This window comes from Diabrotica undecimpunctata, chromosome 1, assembly GCF_040954645.1.
Source record: "Diabrotica undecimpunctata isolate CICGRU chromosome 1, icDiaUnde3, whole genome shotgun sequence".
In the NCBI taxonomy this organism is placed as follows: Eukaryota; Metazoa; Arthropoda; class Insecta; order Coleoptera; family Chrysomelidae; genus Diabrotica; species Diabrotica undecimpunctata.
In genome coordinates this window covers 67,261,959-67,287,556 of record NC_092803.1, presented here as the reverse complement: position 1 = coordinate 67,287,556, position 25,598 = coordinate 67,261,959, and the positions used below count along the sequence as shown (strand labels likewise).

At 32.7% G+C, this 25,598-nt stretch overlaps 1 protein-coding gene across 2 annotated transcripts in view; it reads right to left on the bottom strand.

Annotated features, from left to right (window-relative positions):
* Positions 1-25,598, bottom strand: part of LOC140450391 (acyl-CoA Delta-9 desaturase-like) — a 212,434-nt gene that overhangs the window by 89,219 nt on the left and 97,617 nt on the right. The window contains exon 1 of one of the 2 annotated variants that reach the window (XM_072544002.1): positions 24,012-24,161. The exons of the other annotated variant lie outside the window; for it this stretch is intronic. The gene's annotated coding sequence lies outside the window, so the exon portion shown is untranslated. Of the gene's footprint in view, positions 1-24,011; positions 24,162-25,598 lie in introns of those variants that run through there. 2 annotated transcript variants of the gene reach the window in all.

Below are 25,598 nucleotides of genomic sequence, written 5' to 3'. Positions count from 1 at the left end.
TCGTGACAGTTGCACAAACATTTATTGAGTAATGCAATCATAATTAATATAAAATTAAATATTACCAAAAGTGTATAGATAGTATTGTATAAATTCGACGAAACTGGTCTGAATCCAAATTTAGCTATTTCAAGAAAGCGTTTGTTAAAGGTTAAGGATGTATATTGCTACTTGTAGGTTAAGGCTGTTATTTATAATTTATTATAGATAAATATTTATTTATTTAGAATTTCAGTTAATAATAACATTAACATATTTTTCATTTTTCTTTTTTTTTGTAGGTACATCACGTAATTCTATTTCTGTTAGTGGGTAAAGATTAAAGCAAATTATGAATATTTAGAGTACAAATGTATTAAAAAGAAAAGCTGATATTAGGTTAGGTTAGATTTTGTTTTTCTTCTTCTTCCTATTCTTTTTTTGGGCTATATCCTTGACAATTTACCCAGTTTACTTCGAGGGTAGACACTTTTTGTCTTGCTTCAGCAATCAGTGTCTACCTACACTTATATTCATCTTTTGTTTGATTTGGGCTATTCTATTCTACATGTATTCTTATGTTGGTATTTTTCTTATTTTCTTCTCAGGCTTAAATTTTAGTAAGACCACACAACAAAGGTATTAACTTTTCTCTCTCGGGGGTAGCCTCCAAGCTTTGCACCCACCAGAAATGCTACCGACGGATAAAGTAGCAGCACCCAGGACTGAAAGAAGGAAGCTCATAGTTGGTAATTTAATATTAAAGGATTGAAGGTAGAAATAAAGTTGCATAAGGTGTTTATTGTATTTTCATTAATATTTGTAAGGATTGTGCAAATATTTATGGGAGTGGGAAGTTTAGTTTTAGCTAATTCGGCATACAAGTCAAAATGTGGGTTTTGATTTAAGCGACATTCTAATAAAATATGGTTTAAGCCTCCCACTTGGCCACATTCGCACTAAGGATCATCTTTGACTCCAATTTTAAATAGATGAAGAGGGGATGAGCAATGACCCGTTCTCATACGGATGATCGTAGTTAAATGTGTCCTACTGATATACAGGGTGAGTCATGAGGAACTTTACATACTTCTACCATATGTAGAGTCCCTCAGGGAGCATATCATGTGGCCACTAAAAAATGTCAACTCTTCTTCTTTATTAGTTAACAGGGTGATTTGTGTAATTGACCATTTATTTCATTTTACTGTAGTGTTTATACGGCTCATTTGATTTTTTTAATTTTTGCATGATACAGTACACTACTATCAAGCATTCGACTGGTATTAGCTAAACTAAAAAATTCCAGGACTGGCTTTGGAAAAATTAATTTAGGGATTCGTATTAAATATTACACCCTGTATATATTTTTTTTAAAATGCAATAAGTGATTTTCAAACTACATAAATAGCCAATGAAAACGACATATGCGACAATGTTGTCGCACTTTTATTAAATTTTTAGTGAGCGATCAAATCTTACCAAAAATAGAACAACCATAATGAAGTATCAAATTATAAGGTATTAATTTAAACAAATGTTATAAATTTCAAACATTTTATTTAAAATGAGTTCCTACAACATAATCTAATACGTAGAAAATTAACATCTTTACTGTCACTTTGTATTATCTCTACGATAGAATCAATTGTTTTTCAATTTTAAATTTTTACTCATAGATCGTATTGGGGCATTATTTTCGATAAATAATAAATTAAATTGATTAAAAAGTCAAACCTCTTGTATGTGTTAGTTTTTGTTGATTGTAAATGATTAAAATTTTATGTCAAATAATAATACATTGCATACACTGTACTAAATAAAAATAAACCTAAAAAAGTTTAAAATGAAGGTTGGCGTTGACCGTTTGACGTTTCTTGATATTTTATACGCATTGTCATTATTGTCATTATCAATTGTTATTTATGTGTACAAGAATACATATTTCTTCTGTCATATCTACGTTAAGAGCTTTTGTTACTTTCGTTCAAAATGCCACATCAGTTTTCGACCACAGAATATGCAGACATAATATTTGTTTATGGATTCTGTAATGGGAATGGTAGGGCTGCTAGTAGAGAATATCGCAGGAGATTTCCTAATCGTCGAACTCCTAGTCATCCAACATATGGGTCAGTTTTTAATTATTTGCGAGAAAATGGCACTTTTTCTAGTGAAACAACAGAGCGACATGTAGATGAAGCGCTGGAAGATGACATTATGGACGCCGTTACTATGAACCCTACAATAAGCACTAGACAAGTAAGTCGAGAACTCAATGTTATTCAATCAAAAGTAAGTAGAGTCTTACAAAAAAATAATCTATACCCATATCACATTCACATGGTTCAGCGACTACATGCTAGAGATGAGATCGATAGGTTGTAATTTTGTAGATGGATTAACAATAATCGACCAACGCTATACAGGACACTATTTACAGATGAAGCCCAATTTACCAGAGACGGGATAAATAATTCAAGAAATTCACATGTGTGGGCAGAAGAAAATCCCCATGCTATTCGAGAACGTCGTTCTCAGTTAAGGTTTTCGGTTAACGTGTGGATTGGTGTCATAAATAACCAATTAGTAGGTCCTCACTTTTTTGATGGTCCTTTAACAGGGCAGGTCTATTTGAACTTTCTACAAAATATTTTGCCGAATTTGCTTGCCAACGCGAACGTTGCTATCCGAGGGATGTATTTTCAGCATGATGGGGCACCCCCACACTTTTTACTGGCAGTGAGACAACATCTCAATAATGTTTATGGCAACAGGTGGATAGGACGTGCAGGTACTATTTCATGGCCTTGAAGATCCCCTGATTTCAATCCCGTTGATTACCATATTTGGGGACGATTGAAGCAACTAGTTTACGCAGTGAATATTAATAACCGACAACAATTAATTGATAGAATTATACATTGTTGTAATACTATTAGAAACGATCCCCAGAGTATCCGTAATTCAATACGTCAATTAACAATTCGGCAACAAAAATGTATACAGGCTGCAGGGTTCCATTTCGAAAATCTATTTTGAATTATTTTTATTTTGTTACCATTATTGTATCTTTTCCAGTTCTAATTTATGGGTTTATCATAACTATGTACATATTTTTAGTTTTTTTTTTTAAATTGCTCTTCGTTATTGTTAGTAGTTACTGTTTTTTGTTGTGCAGTGACTCAGTTTATCATTTCAATTCAAATGTTTGAAATTTATAACATTTGTTTAAATTAATTACCTTATAATTTGATACTTCATTATGGCTTTTCATTGGCTATTTATGTAGTTTGAAAATCACTTATTGCATTTAAAAAAAAAATATATACAGGGTGTAATATTTAATACAAATCCCTAAATTAATTTTTCCAAAGCCAGTCCTGAAATTTTTTAGTTTAGCTAATACCAGTCGAATGCTTGATAGTAGTGTACTGTATCATGCAAAAATTAAAAAAATCAAATAAGCCGTATAAACACTACAGTAAAATGAAATAAATGGTCAATTACACAAATGACCCTGTTAATTAATAAGGAAGAGGAGTTGACATTTTTTAGTGGCCACATGATATGCTCCCTGAGGGACTCTACATATGGTAGAAGTATGTAAAGTTCCTCATGACTCACCCTGTATATGCGAATTTATTGAACCATGGTAGAGTGTGGATTCGTTTATTAATTTTGAAATAGAATGAATTACTTGTGCCATATCCTTTGTACCATTTAGCTGTCGAGTTAGACCAAATCTCTTTTTTTAAGTAGGGTGTAAAATTTGAAAACTGTCGTTTCATATTCATGGAAATATTCAGGGAACGACCTATATTGGCAAGTTGGTCAGCCTTGCAATTTCCAGTAGTACCAGTGTGTCCTGGGATCCATACTAGTAAGATTTTGATATTATTGTTCCTTGCTAGGATATTTCCTCTTTTCGGTAAATACGACATATGTTCTGTGTCTTTAGAAAACCCTGTTTTCTTGATTTTTTGTAGTGCACTTTTGGAGTCAGAAAAGATAATGGCTTCTGTGATATTTTGTTCCAGTATAATTTAGACTGCATGATTGATCGCGTAGTTTAGATGAAAATAAATAGTTTATATCTGGGGAAAAACTCCAAATCCCGCATTTCCCATTGTGTCTGTTGAGCCATATGTAAAGAATTTTTTGTATGAATGGAATTTTTTAACTAAATTCACAAAATTTATAAGGTTGAATTCATTTTTTGTAATGTTTTTATTCAGAAATCCTATTGGTTAAAGTTGTAGTTCCAGTTTATATTCATGGCAAGGAAGAAGTTTACTGGAATATAGGTTCTGCCAATAAGGTTCAATTTTTCTAGGAGTTTATTCAGTATTTATTGTTCATATTACAAAGTGCTTCTAATTCAGCGATTGATTGAATGACAGGGTTGTTTTTAACAGTTGGTGGTTGGTATGTTGAATAGCATTGGACTTAATGGTGATCTTTGTGTGAGTCCAGTGCTACTGGTATTTGGGCCATGTACTAACCCAGTGTTATATTTGACAAATAGTTTTCTGCATTTTAAAAAGTCATGAGGTTAACTTATTCATGTGGTATATCCAAATGTATTAATGTAGAGTACAGTTTGTCAATACTAAGATTATCATATGCTGAATGAATATCTAAGAAAATTCCTCTTGTACATTTATTATTACTAAATAATTTTTGGATTTCAGATGTCAAAAATATAGACATTCTAAACATACTTTATCCCTCCTAAAACGTAGCTGCAATGGTCTGAGGATAACCTTATTTTCTATAAGCCATTCCAACCTATTTTTGATCATTGATTATTAAACTTTACCTACACAAGGGATGACAACAATAGGCCGATAGTTAGTTGCAGTGAGTTTATCTTTCATAGGCTTAAGAATTGGAGTAATCAATGATTGTTTCCATTCAATCGGGATGGTCCCTGTACTTAAGCATTTGTTAAAAATTTGTAACACTAGTAATCATAATGAATGAGGTACATTTTTAATCATAGAGTATGAAATTAAGTCTCCTAGCAGATTCTTTTTTAGAATTAATTATGTATTTGTATTCATTAAAGGTAAAAGGGGAACTTGTATTGCTAGTGTGTATACTTCGTTGATATAAATGGATTCTGGGGTGAGCCAAGGAATTCAGTATTTCTTGTGCCATATTAGGATCAGGAAGGAAGTTAATTAGGCTATTACCATATCTAGCTATTGGCGAGTTTCTATTAAGGCCTTCTACGAATTTCCTAAAATTATTCTTTCTTTTTTCTTTAAGGAATCTTCTAGCTATAGCACATTTATTTTTTACTATTAAATAATTTTGTAAGTTGGGTGTTGATTGGAATTGCTTTATTTCCTTAATTCTGTTTTTAATGACTTCACCGCAAGATTCGTCCCACCATAGGATATGATACTGTTTATTGACATTTGCTTTGTACAATGGGATGGACAACTGTGCAGCTTCATTTATTAAATCTGCAAATGATCGGTAGTTCTCACCTGGAAATGATGTAACTGATGACTCTAATACTAAGGTATATTGATCCCAATTAGCTTTTTTAAAGTTTCTTTTATTCCTTGGAGGCATATGGACGGTAATATTTTGGACACCAATTTTGAACATTGTGGGTAGATCATCACTAAATCCTAAGTCGGGAATTATTTGCCATGATAATCTGGTGGCAATATCCTTAGATGTTATTGTTAGGTCCACCGCTGATGATCTTTTTGGTGGTGGTGCTATTCTGGTAGGTATATGACTTATCATTTTAAAAAACTAGTTCAAGATCATCTAATGTTTGGAAGCTGTTTCTCCCATTAAAATTATTATAGGGGCTACCCCAAGCCTCATGGTTGGCGTTCAGGTCTCCCATTATTATTACTGGTTTGTTGATTTCCTGGATCAGTTCTATCCATTTTTGTTTCGATATGGTATTTGCATTAGGGACATAGGCATTAAGTAGATTAATTTGGATTTTAGGTAGGAAGATTGCTTGGAATTAAGAGTTGTTATTAAATTTATTACATCAAGATATTTCATACAATTCTACTTCATTCCTAGTAAGGATGGCTATACCACTATACGAATCATCTCTATAATTTCTAATTACTTGATAGCCCTTGCATCTAATTATTTGGTTATTATCTAACCATGTTTCATTTAGCAATAATATGTCAGGATTGTATTCTTTAGTAATTATTCCTCGTCGAAAGTAATCCTCGTTAGCATTATATGATCTTATATTCCATTGTATTATAGTGAAAGAAGTGAAAGCTTTATTTTTTAGTTTGGCCTTAGTATTCTGAAGCATCAGATACTGTCCCATCTTCCATTAAATCATAGGTTATGTTATTTGTTGAGTTATTGTAATTGTTTTATATTGTGATACATTAGATGAGTTAGGGTATAAGTTTCTTAGCAAGTTGTTAACAAAAGATAGTACCATCTCTTTATGTTGTGGTGGTAGTAATGACATTGCATGGGAGATTCCATGTTCAGTTTCCTTATTTGTATAGTAACCTTTTGATGTTGATGGTATTGATTGAAAGTTTGTTGTTCAGTTTAAGATTCCCTCCGGATTGATTAGTTGAGCACTGTGTTGTTTTTTATCATATTCTGTTATGTCTTGTTTTCTTCTTTTGGTGGGTTGAGATTTGACGATTTGCGTTGACGATTTTGGTATATTTGTATCATTCTTTATGGTTTCTATTCTTCTTTCTGTGATATCTATTATATTATTAGGCTTGGATTTTTTTGCAAAATAGGAAATTCTCTTCGTTCAAAGAATATTCCCTGTTTTCGTTTTTCGGTATTTGCATGTTTGCTTCGTAATATGAGATACTAGAGAAAGATATTAGGTTTTTTTTTCTTTTTGTCGTTGGAATTCTTTATATTTTTTATTTTTAGAGATATGATCATGATTTTTGCAACGAATGCAGTACGTTTCACAACTCGAGGCCTCTCCGTGTTGGTTTTTCCCACATTTCTGACACTTTAGGTTCCCTCAGCATTGATTATTACTGTGACCATATCAAAGGCAATTTTCACACAGAACTGGGCTGATATATCGAATAACCCTCATGGGCAATCCATATACACGAACCTCATTAGGCAGTGCTTTTCCTGTAAATGTCACGCATATGATAGTTGTTGGTACATAAATATTCCAAAAATAATTCTCCTATTTAGTCTTTTTATGTCAATTACTTTACAGGAGGCCAATTTTGTTTCAGTTGCAATTTTAATTTCCACTTCAGATATTTCTTTGCATACGTTTCTTATTATACCCTTGCAGGAGACGTGATTTGGAATAAAAACATTATATAGTAAACTTTTCCATTTTTTATCATTCACAAATAGATTTGCTGATTTGAAATCTTTAAGAACAACACCTAACCGTTTTTTTCCTTGAAGATTAAATTTAATAATTTGCTGTAACTTTAAGTTAAAAATTGTTTTAGCAATACTTAAAATATGAAAATTTCCTATATTTTTGTCTTTTCTCTGTACATAGACTTCGAATTGACTGGAATCATATATATTATATTGGTTGTTAATTTTTTTCCCACTTAAATCTGGCGGGGGTCAGGAGGTTTATCGGGATCGAAGTTAATTGTCTCCATTTTCGGTTGGAGGAACCGCGTACTTTATTACTTGTTACTATTAAGTTTGTATGCAATAGGATCGGATTATAAACCAAGGATTGTTAGTAATAGCCTTATTATCTATTAGTACCTTGAGTTTTTCTGCAAAAAAAATGTTATCACAACAACGTTTAAGCACAGAATCCTAAATTTTGTTTGTACATATATTTAAAAGTAGGAGTAAAGTAGTAAATCCGTATACTCAAACATTTTAAAAACTAATGAAAAGACTGGTATATGTTTCCATTTTTTGATTTTAAAAACTGTACCATATACTGCTTAGAACCTTAGTATTGAAGCTTGTATAGCACAATATATACTCTTTTTCTTTTCAGAAATTGTCTGTTATAAACAGGTCGTACTGAGCTAATTGGTATATTCTACATCTTCCATCAACTTATGATATGCATTTCAGAATTCTGGAACCTGTACCAGCTAGTTGATGGCTAACATATGTTTTTAGAGCCACTTGGTAGTCTCCAAAAAGTGTCTTAGTGTGTGCTCTTTAGTGCCTCGCAGTTATGCAAGATATAGTTGAGAGTTACATATTCTCTACTAAAGAGTCTAGAGCTTAAGTCTGTATGAAATAGCCCCATTGTGTGCAGATATACATAGACTTGCGCATGTTTATTAAGGAAGTTTACTATGACTCCGAGCTGATTTTGGCTTATTTCTTGCATCACTTCAACCTTATTACCGTATGCCAATCCCATTTACATTTTGCTATGTGCTTAACTGGATATATTTTACCACGAATGGTGCTTATTGGCACTCCGACGATTAGATCTGGGCCGCTATACGAATTCATTCTTTTGGCATTAGTCTTAAGCTAGATATGTTTGTTTTTCCCTTCATTTTGTATGTCCAAATCATATTCCATAATAAAGAATAGAAATGACTCTCATCTTTGATTGATGTCTTATCTGCCTCAGGTCAGGTGGTGTGCATGTCATCACAGCCATTGATCAGTTTTAGTACATTTATCATGTAATCTCTCACTAGCTGTTCCATCACTCTTGGTGGTGGTTGTTCGAGGTTATCATATGAAAAGTATGTCAATCCGAGAATTATTTTCTTCGTACTCCCTTTCTCTGCAATTTTCATCTCCAGCTGTCGGTATATCATTGGAACAGAAATTTATCAAACTCAGTATTTTGGTATGTCCAATATTATACAGACCCTCAGGACTTCTACAAGTATATAGATCGGCTACATATAAGCTCTTCTAACTTGTTAAGTCTGTAATATGCCTTATAATAAGCGGCTTATAATGTTTTTAAGGAATCTCGTCGATCGAAAAGACTTGGACTCGTCCATCCTTCTCGATCTTAGGATTTGTAAATAACCAATCTTCTGTTTTAAGATACATATTTATCAATTATAGAATTTATTGGCTTTATTATTAGGTTTTAAGATATGTCTTTTAAACGAGTCGTTTTATAAAATTATACTTTCTGAATAAGATTTAATATTTTAGGAGGAAGTACTTCAACTAAAATTTTAAGCTGAAAGATGTAGGGCGTGGTAGCTCATTTTATAGGATTTTTAATTCCCTATTTGGCATTCGTTTTAAAAAAACCAAATTTTTTTAGTTTGTAGCTGTTTACCAGCCACTGGACCATTGTATTAATAATATTATGTATTTCATAATATTAAAAACCTAAACGATTTTTAATTCTGAAAGATCAAGAAACATAATATTGTTTAAATATTTTATACATATAATCTATATGTACTATTTTATTAATAAGCAGTCATTATGGAGTATTTGTACAACAAAAAAGCTAAAATAATCATAACAATATTGTCTCCAATAAGAGACATGCAGGGTAAAGGGGTCAGAGATAACAAAGAAAAAGCCGCAGCCTTTGCTGAACACCTAGTAAAAGTTATTGAACCAAACAAACCAGATAACGACAATTATAGCGAGACTCATTACATTTCTTAGAAGCCCCGCTTCAACTGGAATTACCGATTAAAAACTTCATGCTTACTGAAATGAGAAATATAATTATGAAAAATATAAAACCACAAAAACCGCTAGGGTTTGATCTGATAACAGGCAAGTTAATGCAAAAATATAAGGGTTACAAATATCTGAAGCGTATTTTCAACGCCATCATCAGAACAGGCTACTTTCTGAGTTATTGGAAAATTTCGCAGATTATCTCACATACACCCAACCTGAAAAAAAAAAGAACCAGAAGACCTAAACTCTTATAGATCTATAAGTTTGCTGCCGATTCTATCAAAGGTATTCGACCACCAATTCGGCTGTAGGTTAAAGCATGGATTAAAGCAAAAGGTCCGCAGAATAGTAAAGGAAATCTTCTACGCGCTGGAAAATAAATCCTACCTATCAACAGCCTTTCTAGACATCAGTCACGGTTGATATAAGGTTTGGAATGAAGCTCTAGTTTATAAGATAAAGAAGTAATTGTAATAACCTTTTTTTCAACTTTTAAAATCCTGCCTATCAGATAGACACTTCCTGGTAAAGCAGAACGATGAATAAGCTTCCACGCATCCACCCTATCAAAACAGGTGTTCCCCGAGAATGCGTACTAGGACCTATTTTATTCCTAATGTTCACTGTAGACCTCCCATCCAGTAGTAACACATATGTTGCTACTTTTGCAGATGACACTGCAATACAGGCCATCGACTCTGGTCCCACAAAAGCATTAAAAATTTACAAAAAAACCTAAATAAAATGAAAACTTGGCTAAAAAAATGGTAAATTAAAATAAATAAGACCAAGTCAACACATGCAACCTTCACGATAAAACGAGGTAAATACCCTCCAGTCACACTTAATGGTAAGCAATTAAGTAAGGCAAGTGGCATAAAATACCATGTATACATCTTGTCATGGCAGAAGCACTTCTTTACCAAAAGAAAACAGCTGAGCATTATATTTAGACTTATGTACTGGTCGATTAGTCGAAACTCTAAATTAACATTGGATAAAAAAAAAAAAAAAACATTGGATAACAAACTGTTTACATATAAGGCTATCTTTAAGACCATATGGACATATTATGCTATTTAGCTATGGAGCACCGGTAGCAATTCTAATTTTGCAATCCTCCAACGCTTCCAGAATGTACTGTTAAGGTCTATAGTTAATGCTCCATTGTATATTACATCCTCCTCTATAGAAAAATATCGGGAACTGGCTTTGGCAAAAGAAGTTGTAACAAGTTACAGTGACAAATATAGTGAACGGATAAAAGTGCATCTCAATGTACCCGCGATTCGGTTATTCGACGACAATAATGAAGTGAGTAGGCTGAAACGTTTTAAACCAAATGATCTACCAAACAAATTTAATGTTTAAGCAGAACCAACTGTATTTTAAATTCTACCTTAATTATGTCATATGTGGTTGCGATTGTGTTTTATTATTTTATTGCTTTTAAGGTAGACCGGTCCATCTGGCCTTTGTTGATCTAAAGAAAGCATATGACTCAATACCTACAGTCAAATTATGGGAAGCAATGAATGATCTCGGAATCCGACAAACACTAATAAAAGCAGTTAAAGCACTATACAAAGAAAAAAAAAAGTAGCTATTAAATGTGGAAATAAAGCCTACAATCCATTTAAGACGACAAAAGGACTTCTACAAGGCTGTGCTAAGTCCCCTACTCTGTTTAAAATATTCTTGGAAAAGACACTCAAACCATGGAGGAGAAAGTGCGAAGGAATGGGCATACCAGTAAGAGACGAATACCTATACACCTTAAGTTTTGCCGACGATCAAGTAGTCATCACACAAGATGAAGAAGATCTCAGCTTTATGCTCAGAAAACTAGAAGAAGAATATAAAAACAACGGAATGGAAATAAACTTAGAGAAAACCGAATACCTAACAACAGAAAACAAGAATATGAGAAACCTAGAGATAGACGAGGGAAGACAAATAAATGGAACAGATAAATTCAAGTATTTAGGAACCATAATATCGAACCAGGGAACAACAGAAGAAGATATAAACAACAGACTGAGACAAACAAGAAACTGTATAAGACAACTAAACTCAGTGTTGTGGGATAAGAACATTACGATAAAGACAAAAAAGAGAATATATAATACCCTGACAAGAAGTATAATGACATATGGGTCCGAAAACTGGACAATAAACAAGAGAAATAGAGGTAGAATAAGAGCAGTAGAAATGGAGTTCCTGAGGAGAAGCTGTAGACTTACAAAAAGGGACAGAATTGAAAACGCAGAGATTAAGCGGAGAATGGGAGTGCAATCAGACATAATCGACTATATAGAGGAGAAGAGACTATCCTGGTACGGCCACGTCAGAAGAGCGGACAAAGGACGCTGGATAAACAAAATCACAGAATGGAGCCCGATTGTAAGAAGAAAGAGAGGAAGACCCCGAAGGTCATTCAGAGATGAAATCGACGAGGCTATGGAGAAAAGAACCCTGCAAGATGGAGACTGGAATGACAGGGAAAATTGGAGAAAACGGTTGAGTGAAGGAAGACAGTGAAAACTGTGGAAATCCTTAATAGTAGTAGTAGCTTTTAACTTACATGCTTTTTAATTCAACTATCTATAATATAAAAATGAATCGCAAAATGTGTTGGTAAGCGCATAACTCAACAACGCATGGATCAATCTTAACAATTCTTTTTTTAAAATGTTCCTTGAAGTCTAAGGATGGTTTTTACGGCGGGAAAAATTCGAATAATTACCGGGAAAACCCTAAAACAAAGTTCAAATTTAATCAAATGTATGTGTGTGCTCGTTCGTGTGTTGCGCGATCGTGTGTGTGCGTGTTCGCGTTGGGGGATCTAATGAGTTCACACAAAAGTGGTAATATCGTGAACCCGACCAAACTGAAAAATAAAAAATGTAAGAGCTATAAATTTGATTGGCCTCACAATATTCTTTCTTTTGTTTTAGTTTCGGAACGCGACATAAATTGCATCAGTTTTCACGTCGTTGCATCTGTCAAACAAACCGCGTTAAAAAGCGTTTATTATCTTTAATAATTAATTTATTATTAATTTTATATACTCTATACATACAACATTGTTTTGGCTTAAAGGACTTCAAGGAGTCCAAGTCATATCAAATTAAAAAAAAGTTAAAAAAAAACTAAAACGTAGTGTTATATCCTCTTTGATTATATTCCCTTTAACAGACAAAGTAGATATTTCACAGACAACAACAACCTGTTAATTTACCGGTGTATATTGGTGTAAACACACGTGTTGTTTTACTTGAATTTTCTGTTGCCTTATCTACTCAGTTTTCTATTGTCAACTTGATAAACGAAACAAATTCTCCAGTTTTCTTTGATTTATTTTTGATTCATTGTTTTATATCGTGTTTTGTGCAAAGTGATAAATATATTCGATGTGCCTCCTATAAGACGAAGTAATTTAGGTATAAGAACCCGAAATGCTACAAATCAAACTAATTATCGATCTAGTCATACTGAACAAGAACTTGACGACCGAAATGAACGTGAAAGAATTCGTATATCACGAACGCGGGAAGCGATAGTGAGAGATTCGACTAATAATCGCGCTAATTTTAATTACGATTTGTCAATTGACTACAGTAACTACCAATGTGTTACTATTGAATCTATGAACTTGGTTTGCTCTCATTGTAAGTCATTGAAATACAAAAATTAAGCCAATTGATAATTGTGTTGCGCAAATGGGAAAGTAAAATTGATACCATTGGATCCACCACCAGAGCCATTGTACTCATTGGTTTCAGGAATAGGATCAGATTCCATACACTTTTTCTCAAATATCCAACAATTTCGTGCCAACTTTTAAGGTATGTATTATAGCAGTTAATCATTCAAAAGGTGTTTCCAGATGTTGCTCAAAATTACAGAAACCATGATTGGTTTAGCGAACGGGCTATATTGGCTGCAAAAACATAGATGTACATGAATTAAATTTCAAAATTCAAGAACAAATTATAGGCGAATTGAGAATATATAAATCAGTTGATTCGGCTACTAACCAAGACGATGTCGTCAACTATCCGCCTGAATTTTTAAACTCGCTGGATTTACCAGGATTGTCACCTCACAATCTTTAATTAAAGGTTGGATCGGTAGTTATAATGTTGAGAAATATCAACCAACCGCGTCTTTGTAACGGCACACGGTTAGCGATAAAAAAATTATTGAACAACGTGATAGAAGCAACTATACTGAAAGGAAAGTATAAAGGAGAAGACGTTTTGATACCACGCATACCAATGATTCCGACTGATGTACCATTTGAATTTAAACAACTACAGTTTCCAATGCGGCTTGCTTTTGGTATGACCATAAATAAGTCCCAGGGGCAATCATTAGTTGTTTGTGGTATCAATCTAGAAAACCCATGTTTCTCACATGGTCAATTGTATGTTGCCTGTTCCCGTGTTCCAAAACCATCAGATTTGTTTGTATATTCACCAGGTAATAAAAAAACATTGTACATCATAAAGCACTACAATAAAAATAAAACAGATTTTTGTTAATAATTATGATTCACTTGATTTACAATAAAGCGATTACCGAAAATACTTATATACGTTTTATTTCATTATTCTTTATTATATCGGTTATTAACCCTATTTTAATAATAATAATAATAAATAATTAAATATCTCTATGTTTTGTCATTGAAGCACCCACTTTATAAATATTTGTCACCTTTAGGTTCCCACTATCCCTTTAGATTATTTTTCAATCAGGTTTGAACCTTAAAAGGCAAAAGTTCGTGGAAGCGAAGATACTTAGGTCACCCGAGCTGACCCTCACACACCGCCCTATCATCATGGTGACGGTTTTGTTCAGCAGAATTAAAGAAATAAACTGCCACATTCCAAATCTATCTGACAGAACGAAGTCTGTCGGGTCCGCTAGTTCATAATAAATTAGTAATATTTAAGGTTGCTTAATAGAAAAAGGAACTCTCTACTGGAAGAGGCTCCTACACGCTATTTAAACAAACAAATTGTTTATTATTCTTTATTTTTGTATATATTGTAATTTCAATTGTAGTTAATATAAAAAATCAGTTTTGAATTACTTTGTAACGTTATAGACTTCACATGTTTACTATACTTCTTTAAATAATTACTTTATTTCAATTTTTTTCGATTTTATTCATTTATTAACTTTCTCTTTTTTTTTTTAATATTTTTATTTTTAAAATAGTTGTCGCTCAACTCTACGATCAACTATTTACTAAATATTCTATCATAATTTTTATTCTTTATTTTAAATTTTTATTTATTTCAGTTATATTTCCTGTATTCGGCTTCAGTCTGTTTTATGACGTATGCAGATATAATATAAAATCTTTTCTTGGAGTAAGTACATTTCATATTTGTAGTTGATCATTTTTTTACACATGTGTCTTTTTATAACCTTGTTTTGACTTCTATTTTTTACATAACCTCCAATAACCGGATGTGCATGTAGGATCTTTATTTAAATCATTTTAGCTAATTCGTTTTATTATTAATTATATTTATTTATCTTTGCCATCAATTATGTTGTTTCGAAAAATTGTTTTTTCTGTGGCCAGATGTGGAGATTTAAAACATGGTTTATTATTTTGTTTTGTGGCCTGAATAAATTTTTCTTGTTCCCCTTTGTTGGGAAGAACTTTTTCACAAATCGTGGAACATCACCATTTCTGATGGGTCATTCCAATGGTTACACCTTTGTTTAGATTGTTTCATTCCTAAGCATTAGTAAATGGTATTTCTGTTTTAAGAGAGTATTTTCTTCGAGCAGTAATACCAGTGTACTACAATTTTCTTTCCATTCATTGCTTCTTGTTAGAATATTTTGTATACTAATGGTACGTTGTTTTTGTTGTTTAAAGGCCGACAACTAACAGAGAGTCACATAAATGTACCAGTAGAATATTATTCAGTGAAATTTACTGTACCATGGAAAGTCTGAAGAATGACTAATGTCTGAAATCATATTAATATTTAAAAAATCCAACGCAATAAAATATGAAGAATATAAAACGAGCAGCTTGATTAATCATGATTTAAAAGTCTTCTTGCTAGTGATACATGAACGTACCTACAAATCTAGACGACAAACATCAGGAAACCAACAGGCTTTGGCACTAGAGAGGTGTTGAGATGTCAACTGTGACGTATTCATATGTCTAGTTGGCTTTAAGAAAGCCTTCGACAAAATACAATACATAAGCCTTGCAAATATATTACGAAATACAGAAATAGATGATCAGGATGTGGTAATCGTTACAAATCTATACCAATATCACAAAGCTATAATACGAGTAGACCAACAAAAACCTAAAGAGATACCTATAAGAAGAGGAGTACGACAAGCATGTGTACTATCCCCTCTACTTTTAATATATGCTCAAATAGATGTTTAAAGAGGAATTAGAAGACATCAATTATGGTATATCAATTAACGGAACACCAATGAATAATCTACGATATGCAACGATACAATACTCCTTGCGGACAGCAGATAAGGGATGTAAATTTTGGTTTATCGTACTACGCAGTACTGCGAGAGGTATGGTATGGAACACGATTGAAGACAAAACAATCTACGTTAAAGAAAAAACTTTAGAGAAAGTACCTGGATACAATTACTTGGGATGTGGAGTTAATAAACAATAAGACCACAGCCTCAAAATAAAACTACGTATTAAGATGGCCAAAAGCGCTTTCAGTAAGATGAAAGTAGTATTATGCAATAGGAAATTTGAATATAAATTAAAACTAGAGTATTAAAATACTAATCATTCTCTAGATTTTTATATGGAGTTGAAACCTGGACAATTACCGACGCAATTAAAAAAAACTTGCCAGCATTGAGATAGGGTGCTATTGAAGAATGTGGAAAATATCATACAACACGTAACAAACACGGAAACAAATATGAAAAAAGAAATAATCCACGCTATGAAGGAAAGAAAAATAAGCTACCTTGGTCACATACTAAGAAATGAAAAACATGAGTTGATGAGATTGGTTATACAGAGGAAAGTAAAAAAAGAGGTCTTAAGGTCTTGGTTGAAAAATTTAAAGCAGTGGAGTGATTAAATAACAATATAACTCTTAAGAACGACTGCAGACGGAGTAAAATGGGCCATGATGATCGCCAATGTCCTTAAAGGATGAGGCACCCGAAGAAGAAGAGGGAAGTCCGTCTAAATTTTTTTGTGTATCACGATTTGTATACAATTAAATTTGATCTTATCAAATATTTTTTAACCTGAGAATGTCAAAAAGAATTCTCGAGGACGGCCTATGACAAGTGAAAACATTTTTAGCTAAATCCTTTACTCCTTCATTTTTAATAAGTGTTAGCAAAAAAAATATCCTTTGCCAAGTCCTTTAGTAGGCTTGAACATGTTACTAATTAATTTTCACTACTTTATCCTAGTCTTTGTATCACCGCATAGCATTTTAATATTTTTTATTAATGGAATCCTAATATTAGTTTTTGGTAGCGCCTTTACAGCTTCTTTAGAGGCACATTGTCGGCTGCTTGAAACAAAAATTGCTTGTTGATTTTGGAAAATTAAATCAGTAGTAATAACATAAACTCTATATTTATTTTCAGTAATTAAGTAGTAGGAAATACCTAACACATAAAATGAAAGAAATTTACAACAAACAACAACAAACAGCAAATATATTAAGAACAACAAGAGCCAAAATAAAAAGCAATCACACAGCGGTGTGTAGCGATTAGCTAAAAACTTACATCGGTCAAGCTGGTAGAACTTTTATCAAACGTATAGCAGAACACAAAAGGGCTTGCAGTAATATAAAAACAGACTCTACGTATTTCAACTTCTAGACCATAATCATTCTTTTAATAACGAATTTCAAGTTCTTCACATTCAAAATAAAGGCCTTAAGCTATCTTTATTAGAATATATGGAAATCAACAAATTAACCCACTAGCACCTAGCGTGATCATATGATCACACATAACACGACTCAAGATTTTGTTTTTTTTTTTCTGGCAACATTGTGACTCAGTCACTCGAGTCATTAAACTCGGCTCAAGGCCAATGCGTTCCTTATGCCTTAGTTTAAAATAATAAACAGTGCGAGGTGCATTGAATTTTCGGAAGTATTATTTGTAGTGGTGAATTTGCTGGTTAGCAGTTTAAAAAAATGACAAATCCGTACATCCGATTTGTTTAAGTATTGCAATTATATAAAAAAACTTTTTAAAATTTGGTTTGTAGTGTAATATGTTATACAAATAAGTTAAACTTTATCTTAAAATAATTTACACTTCGAAATAGTACTTTAGTATTCCATAATTACACATTTATTAGGGATGTGGTACTAAACATATTTTTATTGTTTTAGTGGTATTTCTTTGGAAGAAGCATTAGCTATTGTTGAAAACGACGATGATTAAGATTTAAATGAAATATTTATAGAACCTTTAGATCCAAATGCACTAACTGACGAGGACTTTGGTGATGGGGAAGAAGAACTAATTGATAACCTAACCGGTAGACAATTACGTGCAGAGGTTGTGATAAATTCATATAATGAGAGTCAGGATCAGTTAGAATATGAGGGTGATAAACAGCAAATAAATGACTCGGTTCATGAAGTAGCTGAAACCATAGAGAATGATATCATAAAATCTGCCAAGAAAGCTTATCTAGAGACTGAATGGATAGTAGGTGATATAGTACCACCCTTGTTCGATTTTCCTTCTCCTTCTTATACAAAATGCAAAGATTTAGGTCCAGATGATATATTTCGCTTGATTATAGTTTTTGTGATATTTTTTGTGAAGAAAGTAATAAGTATGCTGCTTCAAAAAATTATTCATATTTTAATGTGATCCCTGAAGAGATTCAAGTCTTCTTAGCCATACTAATTTTGTCTGGTTACAATACAGTATTATTGCAATTTCACGATATTTACACCTTACAGATAATAATTTTCCGTCAACGGTGGATAAAATGTGGAAACTAAAACCATTGGCAAATATATTACAAAATAAATTTGCAACACTGTATGAGCCCAAAGAACATATTAGTTTTAATGAGTCAATAATAGAATATTTTGGTAAGCACAGTGCAAGCAGTGCATTCGAAATAAACCCAATATGTAAAACCTAAAAATAAACCATTTGGAAAGTGTGTTGCACCCATGGTACAAATGCTTGACACTTTTCCAAATCAATTTAAAAGTTTACCTATGCATATTTATTTCGATAATCTATTTACTGGTATAGTGTCGTTAAAAGAACTTAGGGACAGAGGGTACCACGGAACGGGAACTAACCGTGAAAATAGGATTTCAAAAATCTGTAACATAAAAAGCAATAAACTAATGAAAAAGGAAAACCGCGGAGAATATGGTTTTCAATTAGATCCAAAATATGGAATAATTGTCATAAAATGGATGGACGATTCAGTTGTGGCCGTTGCATCTACTGCTTATGGTGTTCAACTAATTACATATGTCCAACGTTATTCTCAAGAACAGAAAAAAAAATTTCATTCATGCGTCCATCTCTATTTACTTACTACAACAAGCATATGGGCGGTACAGATAAAATGGTCCAAAATATTTCATATTATCGAATATCTATTCGTGGTAAAAAGTGGTGATGCCTTATCAACAACACTTTTTAATCTAACTTTAGAAGCTGTTGTTAGAAAACTGGATATAAACGGCTGTAATAATACAAGATCTATGCAAATATGCGCATATGCGGATGATGTTGCCATAATAAGCCGCAACAAAAAGGGTATTAAGCGAAAAAGTTATAGAACTGAAACGAGAAGCTGCTACGTTTGGTCTATATATAAATGAAAACAAAACAAAATATTTGGAGTGCACAAAATCGAATGAACATGAGAATCTGAAGGTATACAACCATACCTACAAATATGCCTTCACTTTTCCCTACCTAGGCTCAATAATAAATGACAACAACAACATTAGTCAAGAAATACAAGCACGGATTCTTAGCGGTAATAAGTGCTTTTATGCATACAAAGACTTAATGAAAAGTAAGTTACTGAATCGTGAGTCTAAGCTGAGAATCTACGAAACAGTAATTAGACCAGTGGTCACATATGGATGTGAAACGTGGACCCTCTCAACCACTGATGAAAATCAACTGAGAATATTTGAGCGCAAAATACTAAGGAAGATATTTGGACCAACCCAATGCAGCGATAGTTTGTGGAGAATTAAAATGAACCACGAGCTGGATGAACTAATGCAGAGCGCAGATATTGTCAGATTTGTAAAGTCACAAAGACTAAACTGGCTTGGTCACCTAGAAAGAATGCCAGATAATTGAGCTGTAAAAGTAGTCCAGAGATGGAAGCCCCAAGGAAACAGAACAAGAGGAAGGCCCCGTAAAAGATGGATAGACGACGTAGAGAGGGATCTTAAAACCATGAACATCAGGCAGTGGCCTCACAAAGGGTTGTAGCGCCATTAGAAGAAGAAGAAGAAGATGTAAAACCTAAAAATAAACCATTTGGAAAGTGTGTTGCACCCATGGTACAAATGCTCGACACTTTTTCAAATCAATTTAAAAGTTTACCTATGCATATTTATTTCGATAATTTATTTACTGGTATGGTGTTGTTAAAAGAACTTAGGGACAGAGGGTACCACGGAACGGGAACTAACCGTGAAAATAGGATTTCAAAAACCTATAACATAAAAAGCAATAAACTAATGAAAAAGTAAAACCGCGGAGAATATGGTTTTCAATTAGATCCAAAATATGGAATAATTGTCATAAAATGGATGGACGATTCAGTTGTGGCCGTTGCATCTACTGCTTATGGTGTTCAACTAATTACATATGTCCAAGGTTATTCTCAAGAACAGAAAAAAAAATTTCAGTCATGCGTCCATCTCTATTTACTTACTACAACAAGCATATGGGCGGTACAGATAAAATGGTCCAAAATATTTCATATTATCGAATATCTATTCGTGGTAAAAAGTGGTGGTGGCCAATATTTACATGGATTTTGGTTGCATCCATTCATAAAGTCTGGGTCTTAAAAAGAAAATCTGGTTGTGCTATGCCTCAACTAGATTTTAGAAGAAGCATCGTTCAGGTTATTTTGCAGAAATGTGGTGTTGCTTCCAGATGACCAGCACATCCGCGTGCTGTTAAATCTGAACAAAATAGCAAAGTTTGCAGAGAGATAAGACTTGATGGAAGAAATCAATTGGTGGAGCCTTGTAACAGAAGACGGTGCTGTGGATTGGACTGCAAAAAAACTGTTCGAACGCAATGTGGAAAGTGTAATGTCGGGCTCTGTATCTACTGTTTCGGAACTTTTCATAAAATGTAATCAAAAATAAATTTTTATCAAGAAGAGTATTTTTGTACCTCATGTACGCCTAGCGTGATCATATGAACACGGGGTCCTTTAACATAAAAGAGATTTTATACATACATACATTTTATACATACATTACATTATATATACATTTTATATAACTTTAAAATAAAAGAGACTTTATACAAATATTTAACAAAAAAATAATTCAGACGCTAATGGGTTAAGAAATACAGACATAATTCTGGATGACCAACTTAAGAAAAACAGTTCTCCCCTCCTCAACTTATTCAGTTAAAGACTATAAAATGTAAACACATACCAAAAATAGATCCCTTGAGAAAAGCTCTCTGTCCAAAACATCTGTAGTGATAATAATTTAGTATTCACAATAAAGACCAAAGATGTGCGAGTCAGAAGAGGAACAGAGGAACGGACCATAAACTACTGACTGCAAAAATGGGCATTAATTGGAAACATAACAACACCCCCTTTACAGAAGAACCCTTGAATACTACACGAGAAAAACAATACCATATAGAACTACTCCAAGAACAATCAATAAGAGAACTATACCAACAACGTCTAGACACAAAATTAATAAAATTTAGATACGGCAACATCGAAGAAATATACCAGCATATAAATGCGAGTATAAAACAAGCAGCTTTCGAAGCCCTTGGAGAAAAAGAACATATAACAAATCAACAGCACTATTATGAAATAAATGAACCAACAAAAAAAATAATTGAAGAAAAAAGCAACTATACAGAAAATGGCTGACTACAAACAACGATGAAGTTTATAAAGAATATAGAAAAAAGATAGAGAAGTTAAAAAACAAATAACACAACAAAAGAATGAAGAATGGGAAAGAACCTGCTTAAATATTGAAACATACATTGGAGATACAAGAACTTCGGAGACATGGAAAATACTGAGAGGATTGAAACAAAACTCAAAAGAAAAAATTAAATTGGGAAATACACAGGACAAAGAATGGAAGAACTATCACAAGGAACTGTTAACAGAACAAAGACAACAATTCATTGGAAAATAAAACAGGCGAAGACGAAGCAGATCCCCACAACAAGAAATAGAAATAACAGATAGGGAAATAAGAACGGCCATAAAAGCAATCAAAAATAAGAAAGCACCGAGACCTGGAGGCATCTCACCTGAGCTTATAAAATATAGATCAAAAAAATTACACCGGATAATACAATGGATATTTCAGAAAATCATAAATAAAGAACAGCTCCCAAAGGAATGGACGGAAGCATATATGACATCTATATTTAAGAAAGGAGATAGAAAACGATGCAAAAACTACAGAGGAATAAGCGTAATCCCATCAATAGGAAGATTATATGGGAAGATACTGCGAGAAAAGATAGAGCAAGCGATAAAAGGCAAAATCGGGGAGGATCAGGCAGGCTTCACGGCAGGAAGATCATGCATAGACCACATATACACACTGGAACAACTGTTGGAAAAGAATAAAGCAAAAAATAGAGATATACATTTGACATTTGTGGACCTAAGAAAGGCGTATGACTTTGTGCCAAGGTCAGAACTATGGGAGGCAATGTACAAATTAGAAATACAGACGGAACTCATAGAAGCTATAAAAGCTCTGTATAGAGAAAATAAAGTGCCCATTAAAATGGAAACAAGAATCATAGGAGACTTCACCACAACAAAAGGCTCCTGCAGGGTTGTTCCACATCTCCAACCCTATTCAAAATATACTTAGAGAAAGCCTTGACTACATGGAAAAGAAAATGTGAAGGCATGGAAGTACCGGTACGGAACGAATACCTATATACGTTAAGCTTTGCAAACAATCAAGTAGTGATTGCACAAGACCAAGACGACCTCAGCTACATAATGAAGAAACTACAAGAAGAATATACCAAGGCTGGCCTAGATATTAACTTCGCGAAAACAGAGTACCTATCTACAAGTGAAGAAGACATAGAAGATCTACAGATTGATGACAACGTAACAATCAAAGGGAAGGATAAATTCAAATACTTTGGGTTTATAATCACGAAAACGGCAACAACAGAGGAAGAAAATACACAAAGATTAGGACAAACAAGAACAGCAATCCGACAACTTAACTCAGTATGGCGGGATAGACACCTAAATATGAAGACAAAAACACAGATTTATAAAACATTAGTGCGAAGTATTATGACATATGGGGCTGAAAATTGGATCACAAACAAGAAAAACAGCAGTAAGATAGTAGCAATAGTGATGGAATGCCTGCGAAGATGCTGCAGAGTAACAAGAATGGATAGGAGAAGTAATGACGAAATAAAGCAAAGAACATCAATAGAAACAGACATATTAACATATAGAACAAAAAAGACTAAAGTGGTATGGATATGTGTAAGAAGAACTAGCGACAGCAGATTGATAAAGAGAATAATCCTGGAAGAACGGAGAATCCCTGAATATATATATATATATATATATATATATATATATATATATATATATATACATTTTGAGAAAGTATCGAAAACAAAAGTTTTCAGTGTTTTATTGTTAAAGAAATTTACTATTTTTATTGGAAATGAGCAATAATTTTTACTGTCAAAAGGTCTTATATCGCACCTTGTGACAATATTAAAAGCCCCATATAACGATTTCGGAAGTGGAAATCAAAACGTTATAATAAACTAATTTTGTAGTTTGTGGCTTATTCCCAATAAAAATAGTAAATTGCATTCAGATGCCGAAAGAAAATTGCTTCAGAATAATATTAAAATGAAAAAGATTAACAAATTTCACTATTATTAATTTCACCAAAAAAACTCATATGATTAGTACAGTCGAATGCTTAACTAAGATCTACAGATGTATCCACAATAGCCAATATCATATGAATATTCATGATATATTATAAAATATCCATAAATAAATGCTGTCTCTCTTCAATAATAAATAATATTTCTTTGCAATAAATACGTACACAGCAAATTAAAAGTGCCTAGTTATAAATGTTGTAACACCAATCAAATGTACTTACTTGCGAATTTTTTAAATTTTGTCACCACTTGTAACACCACTGCAGATGCACTTACAAGAGATTCGTCTATTAATCGCCTTGAACAAAACTTTTAATGTTGTTGACATTTATTTAGCAATATTATTGTTATATGTAAAAATTAAACACATCCAACGCATCAACAATCCTTCAAGAAAAGAATAATAATATTGAGAAAGTTCCAGGACCGGTTTAAATTTATTGTCCATTTCTAATTTCTATTAAAAATTGAGAATTGAAGGAAATATTAGTTATTATCATTTTCTTAAAAGCTGTGTCAATGTAATTTTATGTTTGCTAATAAAGATTATGTATAAATAGGTGAAATATGCAACATATGGCTTAAAACGTTTGGTTCTGTGATTTCGACTCAATCTTGAACTAATTATGTAAAGTAGTAAAGAACTATCGTTAATAAATGTCATATTATTCTCTTAGAAAGTCTCTTGTCAGTCAGAGATATTAAACCAATAGTAAAACAACGCCTCCCGAAAAAGAACATATTAAATTATGTACTAGTTTGTGGCGTCCCACATAAGTCCGCCATTTGCATTGTTGACCGAATTATACCTCTCAGAGGTATACCAATAGTATACCTCTATATAATACAACAGTGTACATATTACATACGTCCACTTGTGGGAAAATAGGGAGGAATGGAACCTGGAAATCAGAGATCAAACAATCAGGCTGACCTTCTACATCTCTGTTCTTTATACAAGTTTAGAAAGGTACATACGTAGGAAGTAGACACACTGCAAAGAAATGAAAAAAACAATTAAAAAATATCTGTTTACGAATCTCTACGTTTTATTTTTCAGTTTAATAATTGCATATTTACAATCTACTCTACAAACACTGGAATGGTGATATCTTGCGACGAAGCTTCCCAGTGGTAACTCACCAGTATTCATTTAATTATATCTTCTGACCAGTTTTTCTTCAGTTGCCTTTCTATCACTTGTTTATTGACCAGTCTTCTAACAAGTTGATTGATATTCTGACAATTAAATAAAAATTAAATTAATGTGATTAACAACGAGTTAGATATCTGGTTAAAGTGAATGAATTACTACTCATGAACTGAAGAACCATAAGCTAGGAAACATACTCATTGTTTTATCAACAAAGACCTCCGAACTACTTAATGCAATATCAACAGCTTTACTTTCCACTAAAGTATTAAACGGATGGATTCTTCAATTGCTTCCGACAGGATCTAGATCTAAAATAATAAAATACATACAACTGACACATAGTTAAGTTGTGCAACCTTTTATTATAATTTAAAATAATATATTGCTGTTTGTAAGGTTTGTTTTTATATTGCTATCTAGGGATGACTAATACTGCTATCTTTTACTTTTTACATATTATGCATATATTTATATTAAGTAACTAGCTGTGTATAAGATAAATAAAGCAATATTTATATTTTACATATAGGTAGTCAGATAAGCATTTTGTTAACTTGGTGTTACATTAATAGGTACCAAAATTATGTTCTAAAACATTCAAAATATTTAATTTTTTATGCTTACCTGCTCAAGTAATTAACTTCATTAAAAT